Source organism: Mauremys reevesii, linkage group 6 (genome assembly GCF_016161935.1).
Source record: "Mauremys reevesii isolate NIE-2019 linkage group 6, ASM1616193v1, whole genome shotgun sequence".
Taxonomy (NCBI): Eukaryota; Metazoa; Chordata; order Testudines; family Geoemydidae; genus Mauremys; species Mauremys reevesii.
The window spans coordinates 64,883,020-64,896,844 of record NC_052628.1 but is presented as its reverse complement, the minus strand read 5'-3'; the positions used below and the strand labels follow the sequence as shown (position 1 = coordinate 64,896,844).

Here is a 13,825-nt window from a genome sequence, read left to right as displayed (position 1 = left end):
GTTGGGAAGGAAAAAAGAATATCAGCAACAAAAATAAACTACACAACACAGATTTCTGAGTATTTATAATATAAATTTTTCTGTTTTGGTTAAATATAAACTGATATAAACTAGCACAGCTGCACAAATGTCAGAGTTATGCCAATTTACATCAGCTGAGGATCTAGCCCAAATTGTATAATATTAAATACAGAAGTTTTGAGTAATTATTTAAAAATAAAATTACTGTCAACCATGTAACAGATCTAAAATTCTGTAATAGTACAGTCAGGTCTCACCTATTTCTTTAGTTGCCCTAGGGTAGGTAATTTTTGAATAGGACAATTTTTTTTAAAAAGAATAGAACACCAAACTCTGCAAGTAGCTTTTTTGTATGCATCTAACTCAATTTTTACCTTCCTTTATTATCCCTTTCTGCTCTGTACAGCACTTAGTGCAGCCTGAGGTGCACACAGAACAAAGGTGTGGAATAGATACCAAAAACGGGAAGAAAAAGTGACAAATGGGGGAGGAGGATGTGGAAAATGGGTGGAGCGTGTCCATCCAGTACACTGAATAAAGTATGAGTTCTGCAGAAAAGTGGCTCTCAGCCTTTCCAGATCAGGCGTCTGATTTGTCTTGTGTACCTCAAGTTTCACCTCACTTAAAAATTACTTGCTTACAAAATCAGACATAAAAATACACAAGTGTTACAGCACACTATTGCTGAAAAATTGCTGACTTTCTCATTTTTACCATATAATTATAAAATAAATCAACTGGAATATAAATATTGTACTTATATTTCATAGTATATAGAGAGCAGTATAATCAAGTAATTGTCTGTATGAAATTTTAGTTTGCTATTGCTTTTTATGTAGCCTGTTGTAAAACTAGGCAAATATCTAAATGAGCTGATGTACCCCCCTGGAAGATCTCTGCGTACCCCCTGCTGTAGAACAAGTAGTATGCCGTAATGTAAATAAAGACCGTATTATAATGCATATGCAGAAGGGGACCCAATTAAGGTAACATGGACTGTTTTAATGCTGGCATTTCCGAATTTCTGAGTGCTTGTCTTTTCAACTTTGATATTTTTTTAGGGTAGGAAACTTCATACCAAAAAACCCCAAGTCTTTTAAAAGAAAACTGGAAAAACAGAAATTCCAACATATAGAACCATACTAATCAGCACATCAGCAGGGTCTGAATCTAGGAACTTTAAATCTCAACACAGAGCTCCATCACTTGAGCTAAAGGAGTAAAGGATAGCAGAAGCATGGATTGAGATTTGGGGGGTGGGTGGGAGAATATAGAAGGTACTGTACCCCCCCCCCCACCAAAACTGTTTATCAGATGTTTTCAAACCGTGGGGTGTGCCCACCTAGGGGGGTGCAGAGGAACATTCGGGGGGAGCAAGCAGCAATGCCAGGTGGCTCGGGCCAGCCCCACACAGTGGGGCTCAGGGAGGGAGCGCCATCTCCACTCCTAACTCACTTATTAAGTATACTGTAATTTAAGTATCACTAACAATCAGTAAATCCAGAAGTTAGGACTATACCCATTATTAATAATAGTAAGCCCCATGACCCCAAATATTAAAGCCCAACTGCACCTATGAGCAGAAGTAGGCTATTATCGTCTATATCGACCAACCACTAGAGAGGGATGTGATGCACACTTTGCTAGCAGCATACACAACTATTTACTAGACAACAGTGAAACATCAAGATCACAGGCGGAGGGTAAAAATATTGCTTGGAGAGGCTGGGTCCGGCTCTATCCCTGCCCAGCATGGAGTGGAGATCTGAGGGAGAGAGGGTTTGGAGACCAAGACAGTCCCACATTAACCCCAGATAGCAATGGCTCCTGTCTCACAGAGGTTGCGGACTGAGTCTGCCTGGCCCCACATCCACCCCGAGCAGTGGCAGCTCCTGTCCAGGATTTAAAAATAAGTCTGCCGAGTTCTGCACTCACTTTGAGCAGCAGTGGCGCTGCTCCTGTCCTCTGGGTTTGAGCGAGGCCCTGAGGTTGGAGAGTGAACCTACCCAGCCCCACACTCACTCTGGCTCCGTCCTGCCCCACAGTGCTGGGTCTGAAGGACGGAGAGAGAGCCCAGGCAGTTGTGGCTCCATTCTGTCTCTTGGTGCTTCCCTGGGCTCCGCATCCCGCTCCAGACTGTTGCCTCTTGTCACTAGGAAGAGACTCAAAGAGCTCACCACAGCATTGCATGACACATGCCAAGGCTTTGCCTTTGCCTGCAAAGGTGAGCGTGGGCACCAAGGGATGGGGGCAGCCCAGCAACTGCTGAACTGGCAGGTAGATAAACTTGCTGGGGGGTGGAGGTCTGAGCCCTCTGTATAGGCTGACCAGATAGCAAGTGTAAAAAATCGGGACGGGGTGGAGGGTAATAGGTGCCTATATACAAAAAAGCCCCCAAAATCTGGACTGTCCCTATAAAATCGGGACATCTGGTCACCCTACCTCTGTACCACTTAGCCCTAGCCACTCGTCACCTATAATCAGGAGTCAGGACCCCTGGGTTCTTTTACTGGTTCTGGTATTACAGACTCATAGACTTTAAGGTCAGAAGGGACCATTATGATCATCTAGTCTGACCTCCTGCACAATGCAGGCCACAGAATCTCTCCCACCGACTCCTGTAACAAACCCCTAACCTATGTCTGAGTTATTGAAGTCCTCAAATCGTGGTTTGAAGACCTCAAGGTGCAGAGAATCCTCCAGTAAGTGACCTGTGCCCCATGCTGCAGAGAAAGGCAGAGGCCCTGGAGGAAAATTCCTTCCTGACCCCAAATATGGCGATCAGTTAAACCCTGAGCATGTGGGCAAGACTCACCAGCCAGCACCCAGGAAAAAATTATCTGTAGTAACTCAGATCCCCACCCCATCTAACATCCCATCACAGACCACTGTTTATAGGGGTCTACCAGTTACAGAAAGAGCAACCAAGCACACAGATTTGGCACATTTATTATGAAGAGCTGCGCAGTTGTGGTTGTCGCTTACATCTGACATGGTTAGAAGAGGGGTTCTCATTCTTGTGCAAACTTTCAGTTACCCTGTCTGTTAAATGGATGGAGTGATAATGATTGCCTCCGAAGGTTAGGCCTTGCTCAATAAGAAATAATCTGAAGTGCACAAAAATCTGAATTCTAGAACTAGAATTCATGGTCCCTCCTTGGCTCCTTCCATAAGCCAGAACGGCAACTGCACTTGTTCTTTTTGCAGCTCAGTCTCTGTTGGGCCAAGGAGAATACTCAGTGCAGATGGAGTGTTAACCGAGCCAATAAAAAACTCTAACAGATCACAAGCTAATAGAAAAGTGTAGATGTTTAAAATCTGGCTAAATCTGAGTGGATTTTCATGAGGCTCACAAGGCACTTCCCTATTCCCAGAACTACTGTCAAATTTCAAATTCTTGCACCACAAAGCAGAGGCACTACAGTGCTTCAAAGATTTTTCCTTATCTGCACTCCGGAAAACAACTAAGCTGTTCTGATTAATCTTTTCTTTCTTATTATATTGAATGTTTTGGTTCTTCCCCAAAAACAGGGAGAACCAAAAGGACAAAAGTACAAAAAAGTAAAGGAAAGGGAAAGAATGGAAAGAAAAAAAGAAAGAAAAAGGGAATAGCAGAGCCACACCTCAGTTTCCGTCAGGAATTAATCAAAAGTTTCCAAAAACTTAGATCAATTTTTTTCAAATTTGTCTGAAGTCCTTCTTCCCTTAAACATTACCCCTCTCTTTAGCTGCTAGGTCAGCCAAGTCACTGAACCAAGTTTCTATCCCAGAGGCAGTTTGCTCTTCAATCTAAGCAATATGAATCGTTTGGCTATTGCTGAATTTTTTCAAAAGAATTCAATTTAAGACAGAAAGCAAGCATGGTAAATTTCAGCCCAACCTGTTAAAATTTGGCAAAGTAAAATACCAACTAAAATAAGAGGCTTGTAAACAAAAGTGTGAGGCAATCCTAACTTCAGCACTGATAGCATCCCCACACAATGTCAGTAATACCTGCCAAAATTTGTCATGGTCCATCTTTTCTCCCTGACCCCTTAAACAGGGATGATAGGTTGGGTTGGGTAGCAGAATACGTGGGATTCTTTGGAGGAATTTAAATTAAATTGTATTATATCAATGTATTGGATCTTGAGATAACAGGTCTATTGGTTTTTTTTTAAATTGTCTCAGGGCTTTGGAACTGTAGAAGTTAAAATTTGAAATAACTGAATAAATACATAAACAATTATGCAACTTCAGCTTTTTCTCGAAAGAGTTTTCTAAATGGTCAACAAAATGTAAAACCAATAAGTAAGGTTAAGATTGTGTCACAGGTATTTTTAGTAAGAGTCAGGAACAGGTTGCAGGCAAAAAACAAAAAAATCACAGAAACCCATGACCTATTGCTGACTTTTACTAAAAATACCCTGGGGGTAAGGGTGGCCAAACAAACAGTGCTGCTGGGGCTTGAAAAGACTCCAGCCCCACCACTGCTTGTGTGGAAAAGGCTGACCGCAGCTGCTCCAGCCCTAGGGAGATGAACCAACCCCAGTTGCTGCTCTGGTAGCTCGGGAACTGCTGCTCCCGCAGCCCTGGGTCTGGCTGCCAGTCATCTGTTCCGACTGACCACCAGTAAAGATGTTCCAGTCACTGCGCCCCGGCCACTGTTCTGGTGGCCCCAGGGCTGACTGCCTGTCAGCTGTTCCGGTGGCTGCCCGCCTGGCTGCTGTTCCATCAGCCCCGGGACTGGCCAACAGTCAGCTATTCCGGCGGCAACTTCTCCAGTAGTCCTGGGGCTGACCTGCTTCAGCCCTGTCCCAGACACAGTCATGGAGGTCCTGGAAAGTCTCTGAATCCATGACAGAATTGTATCCTTACCAATAAGTAAATATTATCTACAGCAAGGGTCTCAAACTGGGGGTCACGACCCCTCAGTGGGTTGTGAGGTTATTACATGGTGGGTCACGAGCTATCAACCTCCACCCCAACCCCACTTTGCCTTCAGCATTTATAATAGTGTTAAATATATAAAAAAGTGTTTTTAATTTATAAGGAGGGGTTGCACGCAAAGGCTTGCTATGTGAAAGGGGTCACCAGTAAAAAAGTTTGAGACCCAGTGATCTACAGTGTATACCCACTATGGAAACTAAGGTACTACTGCAATTCAGCCAGTAGGCAATGCCTATTCTATTTGCTAGTTAAAATAAACAGTTATTCCTTTTACAAAATATTCCGCAGTGTGTCCATAGTTTGCACTATAGCTGCATAAAAACAGAATATCACCAAAAAGAAGAGGTGAAAGTTAAATAATCATGAGACTAATCATGAGGCAGATGGGGAACTTATAAAACAATGTAACTAACACTTGTTCACCACGTGCCCAGTTACTCACAAATAAAACCTTTCACTCCTTTTACCAGTCTCATGTCTACAGAATACTGCACGTCATTTTAAGTTACAATCTGATAATACAACAGGTCAATTCTATATGAATGAATTAAATGGCTACTTTAAAAAAAATGCTCACTGCATTACCATGGATACAGTACTTAATTTTGCTTACATGCTTGCCAGGGCTTGGGATGATCAGCTCATTTCAAGCAGCTCAGGTAATGACACGATAAAGTGTCTTCTTCTGATAAATGAGTCATGGGGATTAGCAGTGGCTAAATGACTGCTTCTCATATCAGAGGGGAAAAAACTGCAGGTAACATATGCATTCTGATGAGTTTCCCACAAATAAATTCATATAAAGCCTTAATTTTACACTTACAGCAGATTTTCTAAAGACAACCACTAGAAAAGCCCTGGCAACATTAAGCTACAAGTAAGGTTCTATCTTTCACTAATTTCAAATGGAGGTGCAGATCCCTTTGGAAATCTATTGTCTGTATCCATATAGTTGAATTCTGCTCAGTCAGTTTTCAGTCTAAGTCTTTCACGGACCCTTTAGACATAGTCCACAGACTACAGGTTGTTAACTACTGGACTAGATGATCACAGTGGTCCCTTCTGGCCTTGGAATGTATGACTATTGCTATGCAGTCTGCAATATTTGTTGTAAGCTAGCCTTTATTTTCCCTCAGCTGCTGCACACCACTTTACAAGAACCTCCTAGAGCCCACAGCCAATAAACCCCATGTATAGAATATCATCATCATCAGTTGTGGCTTTTTTTCTTGTCTCCATCAGTTGAAAGAGAAGAAAAAGCCTGCTGAGTTGGCATAAGGGCACAATCAAAAAAATCCTCACATTCTACATTTTGCTGCAGATACTGGTTTATGAATTCAGTCTTTTTAAAATTTCTTAGCACACATTCATACTGCTTTTTCCCCAAACTAGTGCACAGAATGTGCATTTTTAACTGATTTAGTTTTGTAATTGCACTCCAGCTGAAGGTAATTAATTTAAGAGGTGTAACTACAATAACCCCTCTCCCCACTATTTTGCACAAAGTTTGCATAGTGAGAAAGACAAATCATAGTGTACAATAAGAACACTGAAATGCAGCTGAAATACACTTTGTGATTAACACAGCATTTCTGAGTGTACTGCTAAGACAGTAATTGTTTAAAAGTGGCTTTCTGTGATAGCAGTAGCACGATAGCCTACAATATAAAAAATTACAACTGTCTTACCTGATATTTTCTCTTCTGAAACTGATCAAACTTTCCATCCATTCCTTTCAATATAAGTCAATACGTTGACTTCTTCAGATTCCTGAGATAGTATAAACTGATAACAGAGGTTTTGAGGCTATGCTAGGACTTTTCCATCCACCTGACACCTACTTTCAAAAGTGCAGAAATTCTTAACTCTGTACACTGGATTAAAGTTTGCTAGAGGAAGGTCTGTGCAGAATAGAAACTCCATATCTTTATTTTGATAAGACTTTTTCCCTCCTTGTAATGTAAGATATTGTGGTTTTCCAACTAACCTAAGAGGTGCTTGTTTTAGAGATAAATTTCTAATTCCAGCAGCATTAGTGTCACTGCTCTCAACTCCTGCAAGTTTATGCTATTGGGGCTTTCTGCCCCAGGGACAATCTTCCACAACTGTGGATTACAGAACTGACAGTGTTATGGTGCCATCAACTGGGAAACATGGAGTCCTGACACTGTTTCCGATTGCATAAACTTCAACCAGACTCCTCCCTCCAGTTTTCTTTCCTCCTCATCTCAAAAGCATGAAAGTTTCACCTCAGCTCTCTTACACCCTCCTTATGCCTCTCTCCTGCCTGAAGCAGAGGCGTAGCAAGCGCCCTCCGTACCCTCCGACTGGAGGGGGCCCCGCACAATCCATGTCGATCCATGTCGATTTTACTGACAAAACCATGAAGTCATTATGATACATCATAATGCTATTGGCTACATCAGTTGTCTGTTGGTCAGTTTCTTTGAATGGGTCCAACTAAAATTTGAATGTGTATTTGCGTTCATAATGGCGATCGGCGGATAAATGTTATTAATTTAGTTGTTTAATTTTTTATCGTTTCCAACGCAGAAGCGTGCTTTGTGATGTCTAAGAGAACGTATAAGAGCGGAGCTAGTAAACGGAAGGCAACAAAAGATGCCGAGAAGGAACTTGAGAAAATTCCAAAGTTGTCAACGTATTTTGCGCTGCAATCCAACGTACAGGTATAGGCACATGAAACGCACAGCGCTAGCAGCGACGAATCGTATCCAGAAGTATCCAGAAGTGCTTCAAGTGAGGTCAAAGGTGAAGCCAGTTGGTTCTACCAAACAAACTGACAGATATTCCAGCTGCTGCTGGGAAAGAAGTATCTGAATCTGAACCACTGACTGATGATCCAGGAGATTGGCCATCTGTAATATTGGACAGGCAAGTGTGTGACATTGTTGCACGTGGCCCACCGCAGCAGAATGAAAGTTACGAATTTCCATTTAACGAGGAAAGACGGAGGTTCACGAGTGCTCATTTCTATCGAACCATGGCAAATGGCGAGAAAATAAGACGTTCATGGTTAATGTACTCAGTTCAGAAAGATGCCATTTTTTGTTTTTGTTGTAAATTATTTGGCATGGCGACATACCGCTACGTCGTGGAACATCTGCTTGGAAAGCACTGTCAAAAAGACATCAGCAGCATGAAACAGGCAAAGGTCATCAAGACTGTATGGTGAAATGGTTTGACCTTCGGTCAGGCATAGTAAACCGTACATCTATTGACCAACTCGAATTGCAGGCTTTTCTGAAAGAAAGATTTCTGGAAAAATGTTGTCAAACGCATGGTTGATGTCATTATTTTCTTGTCCGAAAGAAACTTGGCATTTCGAGGAAGTAATGAAAAGCTCGGCGATGCTTCGAATGGCAACTTTTTGGGACTGTTTGAATTGCTTGCAAAGTATGATACTGTCCTCAGCGAACTTTTACAGAGGATTAAGAAGGCAGAGACACATGTTCAGTACCTCAGTCCACAGATCCAAAACGAGCTGATTCAACTTGTTGCCAGTAACATTCAAGAGGCCAACATAGCGCAGCTTAAAAAAGCAAAATATTATTCAGTTATTTTGGACTGTACTCCCGACGTGTCACATGAAGAACAGATGTCTGTGGTGTTACGCTTTGTTGAATGCAACGGTGAAGATGGTGTCAATATTTGTGAAGCGTTTGTTGGTTTTCTTAATGTTCATGATACAACTGGCGAGGGCTTATTGGAAGCGTTTCTTGAAAAGGCAAACAACTTAGGAATAGACATTGCTGACATGAGAGGCCAAGCTTATGATAACGGCGCAAATACGAGAGGAAAGAATAAAGGCGTTCAAGCCCGCATGCTAGAAATAAATGACCGTGCCTTGTATGTACCATGTGGAGCTCACACTTGGAATCTTGTGATCTCAGATGCGGCAAAGTCATCGAAATATGCCGTTGACTTTTTCAGTCTGATTAACAGAATATACGTTATCTTTTCTTCGTCACCTTCACGTTGGGATATACTTCAAGAACATATGCCAATATCTGTTAAAGGGTTATCGGACACTCGTTGGGAGTCGAGAATTGATGCTGTGAAGCCATTGCGTTATCACCTTGAAGAATTGTGCAATGCTTTGTCATCTTTCAGAGAATATGCGCTCGAAAAGAAAGATGGCAATACAGCAACAGAAGCCGGTGCGCTTTTAGACCATGTTACTACGTGGCCTTTTGTTCTGACTGTGTACACGTGGTACGATATACTTTCTCACTGATCAGGCCATACCTTCTGTTTCGTCGCGATTTGACCAACTCGTGGAGTGGTATAAGTTGTTTGGATTTCTGTACAACGCTAACAGCCTGAAGCAGTGTCACAGAGAAAATGAACTGGAGAATCACAGCAAAAATTTTGAAAGAAAAATGGGAGACATTGATGCCAACGAACTCATAGTGGAATTGAATCGTTTTATTTATGTCATCGAGAAAGAGAGAGAACTTGTCACGGCAAACAATTTTTTAACGTACATATACAAGAACAGCCTTCAGAAGATATATCCGAATCTTTGCATTTGCATCAGAATTTTTCTGACCACACCAGTTACTGTCGCTGGTGCTGAAAGGAGCTTTAGCAGAATGAAACTGATCAAGAATATCCTGCGCTCAACCATGACAGATGACAGGCTTTCTGCGCTTGCAGTTATCTCAATCGAAAACAAGATTGCCAGATCTCTGGACTACGACGCATTGATTAACCAATTTGCGGAGAACAAGGCTCGAAAGAAGCGCTTTGCGTAAATACGGAATATATGTACACTGTAGGCCTATGTATACATAATATGAACCCTGTATATTGTATAAAATAAATACCGCATTCCAGTTTCTGCATTGTAAGGGGCCCCAGACATATGTTCGGAGGGGGCCACGTTCTTTGTTGCTACGGCCCTGGCCTGAAGACACAAAGAGGAGAGGAAAAAGCAAGGAAAAGGGCAAGAAACCTGAGGAGAGAACATAAAAGTTATTGCCTCTCTTCTCTGGAGGATCCCTCACATTCTTCTAGCAGTTTGTGGCTCTCTGGGCTGGTGAGATGTACAAAGATATGCTTCTGCATTTTGTTTGTACCCTTCTCTGGATGTTGCTGTTGTGAGTATGGAGCCTTCATGTGTTTTCTTTGTTTTGTTTTTTTATCTTCTTTTTCCACACTGGTTTCCAGTCATGGCTGTGACTCTTCTGCACACTTTTTCCAACTTGTCCAGGGTAGAAAAAATTATTTTTCAGATTGCTCTATGTTGTCAGACTCTGTAGGCTCTCCTTCCTAGTGATAAAGCTGGAGGAAGAAGGGGATCTGGAGGATTTGACTGACTTCTTTTTGTGCTTCCTTCTTTAAAAATGATTTCTTATTGACAGCTTCATTTTGAAACACCACCATATGCATGAGTCTTACCCCATACATGAAGCCAACAGCTATTTGAACACTAACCATTTGTCTGAACTAGGGAGACCTGTGAAAACCATCAACATCCAGCTCTGTTTGCCAAGGATAGTGAGATATGTACCACTTGCCTGGTTTCTGCAGAGATCTAGAATTGGGACATGGATGTCCCGGACCATAAGATTGTAACATGATCACACACAAAAATCAGAAAATCCAAAGCTTTTTAAAAGTAGTTTAGTTTTGTACTACATAGTGAGTATGCTTAAACATTTGTACCCATTTGAGAGACATTTCTGGTTATACCAGTATTCTGAATTTTAAGTAAAGGAAATCTCTCAAATCAGTAGAAACTTTCTAAGTTTGACCACTGTATACTTATTACAAAATACCCTGTTGGATGTTCTGGGCTGTAGCAGGGAGCGGGAAGAGCAGGAGTTGCAAACATGTGAAGCACCCTCTCAAGAGTCTCTTGGAGCTGCAGACTGTGTAATTAGATATTATGATGATATCAAAATAGATTTATTCTGTAGGTATTAAGTATACAGTTCATAATAAATCAGCGAAATTTCTTGACATATGTCATGTAAAAAACTTAATGGTTCGCATCTGAAGAAAGTTTTCTGATCATACATATGATTTCCTCTATACATCTATGCGTGAAGACAGATAATGCAACAGCTGAACGTGATGCTTTTTCTTTTGGACATGCTCAGTTACAACAAACTGAATTTATACTGCAGATTCAAAAACATCTATGCAGTGGGAATAGGTTGGCCTGCTCATCTTCTAAAGGAAATGAAGTCCCTCCCTCTCTCCCTCCTTCCCCGCTGCCTTAATAGTATCATCTTTCTCATAAACAGTGTTGGAGAGACCGCTAACCTAATTTCAGAAAATTCCAACCAATTCCCTATATCTTTCTCGATACATTTTTACAAAGTTCAAATTGGGTATAAATCTAAATCAACATTTTAAAGCAGATAATAATGGCAGTTACTTTTAAGCACATAAAACCCAAGCAAGGAAACCTGTCTAACATGTTTAGGAACACTTGTGTTTTCTATCTACTTTTTTTTTTTTAAGTAACATTTTACTTTTTTAAAGTAACATTTAGTTCTAAATTCTCTTGGGTCACTTTTTTTTGTCTTTCTATTTAATAGTCTGCATTACAAAACAAAGCAAATTTTATTACGATTTGATATTCTGAATATGAAAAAATCATGAAGGTACTGCTCAAGATATCAGATGACAAAAAGAAAAAGAAAAAAATTGCATTTGATTGATGAATTGTATTGTATTCCCAGGCAACAGCTTGGAGAAATGAAAGTAGGAGAAAATAAAATAAAATTAAAACTAAAAACAAAACTTCAAAGAAATACGGTCTTCCATACCAGCATAGGCCAAGAACATAACCCTTTAATAATAAACAAGCTGTAATTCTTAACAAAAATACCAAGATAAATGCACCCTATAGGCTAGAGGTATGGTAACACCCAAAGCAAAGGCATTGACAAATATCAAACTAACTTCAGAATGGCAGTTTTCTTGGTTGGTGGAAATTCAGCTGCAAACCCTGCCCCTCCCTCCGTAGCCTAATAAGACCCATCCTGCAGCCAAACCAATGTGGTTCTAGTGCATGTGGTGAAGGGAAGGAGGAGACTGGGAGCAGAACAAATCCATTGGCACAGTTGTCATTTTAAGTATTGAAGCCTTCATTTTGGGGGAATATTTTTTAGACTAGATAGATTCAGAGATATGTTGACATCATAATTTTTCCTTTGCTGAAGTGTACAATACTAGTAATGAAATTCCTGGTAATGTATAGTAAGAAATGGGTTACTGGTCATACATAAACACCATATCATATTAGTGATATTCTGAGAAGGCTCCTTTTTATTTGGCTCCATCTCTATAGAATAATAGATAATCAAAATGAATCTACAGTAGAACATGGCTTCCATTTACCGCCCCTTTGACACACTGCATTTGATTTCCTACTCACAACATAGAAGTCTTGCCTCAGATCATGAGGTGGGCACCTAACAATGGCGGGCATATTTCTACAACCCCTATATTAACGAGCACATATTTACTTGAGTAGTCCTATTAAAGTCAGTGGGACTGTTTGTGCTACGTACTATGGAATGTCAGTGAGAGTTGAAGAATCTAGCCTCAATTAACTTCTTAAAAATCAAATAAAAGTTAACCCCTAAACTCCTTAAATGCAGTTCTATTTATACTACTTTCAGGCTGTTTAATTAATTAATTATGATTAACAGTATCTGTAGAACTTTCTAGTAATAAAATGAAAAATCATTCATTATATAAAACTGACCATAGTGGGCAACATTACAGAAGCACTGTGCAATCTCCAAAAACATTAGCAGCTATGATGTCATTTTGTCAGAAGAAAAAAAAAAGGGGGGGGGACAAAAACTGAACCAAATTAAGGTGTCTTGCATAATGCTCTGAAGTTTGTTACACTCAAGTCCTGGCAGACCACCAAGTATAATGAATTCCAAAACCAAGAGCCTTCAGCCTAAGAAATCCATGAGTTAAATCCCCAACCTCCATTAACAAGTGACTCCCAACTGATCTTAACTGCTACAAATGGTTATAGAGCAAGTCTGTGTATTGTACTATATATCTTTACACTGTGGAAGAAGTAGTTACCTTGTGCAGTAACGATGGTTTTTTCGAGATGTGTCCCCCTCATGGGTGCGCCACTGTAAATGTGTTTGCATCCCTGTGCTGCTGATCTAATAACTTTGGTAGCAGTGTCCATTCATCCCGTGCAGCATTGCCTCCCTTCTCATGCTCTGCCACAGGGCTAATCAACGCTATGTGAGCGAACTCTCCTCAGTTCCTTCTCTACTGCAGAATTATGATGAGAACTCTGAAGTAGAGGGGAGAAGGGTGGGCCGTGGAGCACCCATAGGGACAGACATCTTGAAGAACCATCATTACTACAAAAGGTGAGTAACAACTTCTTCTAGTAGCATCCCTATGGGGCTCTACTGTAGATGACTCCCGAGCAGTAGCCCTTACTAGAGGCTGAGGCTTTGGAGTCGAGTCTGTTATGGATGATGGTACCGTGGCACTGAATCTGGCATTTGTAGCAGAGTCCCAAAGGATGGCACAGTGTTCTGCAAAGGTATGTGCTGATGCCCAGGTAGCTGCTTTGCAGATTTCTAATACAGGGATACCGTTGGAGAAGGCGATGGATGAAGAAACCAATCTCGAAGAATGTGTGTGGACTGCAGATGGAGATGCTAAATTGAATCTGGTAACAGAGTTTGAAACTGTTCAAGACCCATTTAGAGAGTTTTTGAGCTGAAATCGCTGTGCCTTTGGACCCGTCTGTGACGGAGAGGAAGTGTCTCGGAGATATCCTAAAAACTCTTGTCCTGTCCAAATAAAAGGCCAAGGCTCTCCTTACATTGAGGGTATGGAGGATGGCTTCCCT

At 41.1% G+C, this 13,825-nt stretch overlaps 1 protein-coding gene across 19 annotated transcripts in view; it reads right to left on the bottom strand.

Moving 5' to 3' along the window:
- The window catches only part of FER (FER tyrosine kinase), a 385,522-nt gene that overhangs the window by 246,768 nt on the left and 124,929 nt on the right, over positions 1-13,825 (bottom strand). The gene's annotated exons all lie outside the window — the stretch shown is intronic.